Source organism: Sinocyclocheilus grahami, unplaced genomic scaffold (genome assembly GCF_001515645.1).
Source record: "Sinocyclocheilus grahami isolate Dianchi unplaced genomic scaffold, SAMN03320097.WGS_v1.1 scaffold1811.1, whole genome shotgun sequence".
In the NCBI taxonomy this organism is placed as follows: domain Eukaryota; kingdom Metazoa; phylum Chordata; class Actinopteri; order Cypriniformes; family Cyprinidae; genus Sinocyclocheilus; species Sinocyclocheilus grahami.
In genome coordinates, this window is record NW_015506990.1 from 110,190 (window position 1) to 112,689 (window position 2,500).

Genomic DNA, 2,500 nt, shown 5'->3' on the forward strand with positions numbered 1-2,500 from the left:
ACACACACACACACACACACACATATATATATATATATATATATATATATACAGGATTATGAATGGATTATGAAAAATATTTTGATGTCTTTTGGCTTTGTTATTTATATTTATGTTATCTGGATGATGGATATACTGTGTGGGCTCAGTTCTGTGAAGGAGGGGATGTTGCTATGAACCCATGATTCATTCCTGATGGTCTGTCAGCGAGGCTGTGATGGGTTCGAGTGTTTTCATCTCTGAGCACAGTCCGCGTGAGCTCTGATGAATCAGGACGGCCTAGTGTCCATCATCATCATCATCATCATCATCATCATCTCGTCACACGCTCACAGGAATCTGTGATGGTTTGCTGAAGTTATGAATCACTTCATATCTGAGTGTGTGAGATGTTGTGGGAGGAGGAATGTGGAGAGATTCCAGCCCTGTCCCTGACACAGAACATTCCGATCCCGTGCTGCGTGCTCGTCACACGCTCACAGGAATCTGTGATGGTTTGCTGAAGTTATGAATCACTTCATATCTGAGTGTGTGAGATGTTGTGGGAGGAGGAATGTGGAGAGAGATTCCAGCCCTGTCCCTGACACAGAACATTCCGATCCCGTGCTGCGTGCTGCTGGATGCTTGTTCTGCAGGTGTCTTGTGTAAAGGTTACAGTAATGCGGGTTACTCACGGGTTTGTCAGGATGGGTCGAGATGAGCAGGAAACACATTTCTTCATCAGTCACACTCACTACAGAGACTTCAACCCAACTTTAGTGCTGAAGAATGTTGTGCTAAAATCCCCATTAAGCTATGAAAAGATGTTAAGAATGTTAAGGGAACGTTCCATTTGAAATGTTCTAACGTTATGGGAATGCTACTAATGTTCTAAAACAAGTAACATTTAAAAACTGTTACACGAACGTCCAACTAAAACGTTTCAAAATTAAAAGGTGCTATCAACAATACATAAACAACATTTTGTGTGAAACATTATTGAAGCCAAATGAACATTCTGCTGGAAGAGTGTTTGTTCATAAGTCTGTTCTAGAACATTCCGAGAGCGTTCCCTGTTATCTGGGAAAGAGGATGAAAGTCATGTACTCAGCAGCAGCACTTGATCTCAGACCCGTGTGCTGTTATCTGAGGAACACGAGCAGACCGTCACGAACTCTTTACAGTAAGAGTACAGTTCATAGAGATGAGCTGAGTCAGTCACTCACACTGGCAAAAAATCTACTTTTCATTTCAGTCTTCCTATCTTCTCTCCTCTCCCCTCCCTCCAGGACATCTACAACACCCGTCTCACCCGCAAAGCCCTCTGCATTGCAGGTGATCCCACCCACCCGACACACAGCTTCTTCAGTCTGCTGCCATCAGGGAGGAGACTGCGGAGTCTCCAGGCCAGGACCAGCAGACTGAAGACATTTATTTTAATGTTGTAATGAAACAGTTGTGCTGCTGAATATTTTGCGGAAACCGTGATACATTTTATTTTTCAAGATTCACAGATGAATAGAAAATGCAAAAGAACAGCATTTATCTGAAATAGAAATCTTTTGTAACTGTCTTTATTGTCACTTTCCATCATTTTAATGCTATTTCAGTCTTTATACTTCTACATTTCACGCTATTTCAGTTACTTGCCTTTTCTTTGTACTTATTTGTTGTTTTATTTGTTTATTATTAATAATTATTGAATGTAATAAAGTAAATTCTACAACTTTTTTTTCAGACTGCACTGGAACACATTTTTTTGGAGGTCAAAACTCAAGATTTCATATTGATTTGCTGCATTGAAAATGTTCTTTTATTGGCGTTTTGTCCTTTTTGGAGCTCAATAGTCATAGTCCGATATTTACTTGAAGCTTCAGCTCTTCTGGATTGAGTCTCAGTGTGTTCTGTTTCTTCATGTGACTCCAGACAGACTGATGATGATCAGATCAGAGCTCTGTGTGCAGCACAAACATATATCTCGCTGCATTATTACAATTAATGCAGACACAAACTGATATTTCCTCCTGACACACTCCAGCAGAAGATAGAAATAACTGACTTAAAACCATTTTTAGCTGCTGAGAATACTAGTGTTCTAATCATTTTGGCCAGCACTGTATGGATGTACAGTATTACTCTAAATATCTGACCGCTTCAGATGTGTGTCTGGTCATCTATCCATCGCAGGACTGAAATAGATCACTGTATCCTCTTCCTCTTCCTCTTCCTCATGTGCGCTCACAGACACGCCAGCTCTCAGCTCTGCTCGTGATCTGAAACACAAACACAGCTTCATGGGCTTGTAGAACAGAAGCACATTTAATCACACGCTGCTGTCGATGGATCTGTTGTGCATGTGTTCAGCTGATCGCCGGACGTCCAGGAATCCTCATCTGAAGTGAATCTTCTGACGTCTGAAATCATATCAAGATACACAGAAATCACCAGGATCCTCACTTATTTAACAGTATGTGCTTGTGGTGCCTGACGCATACACGCTTACAAACAAAGCTGCTTCACG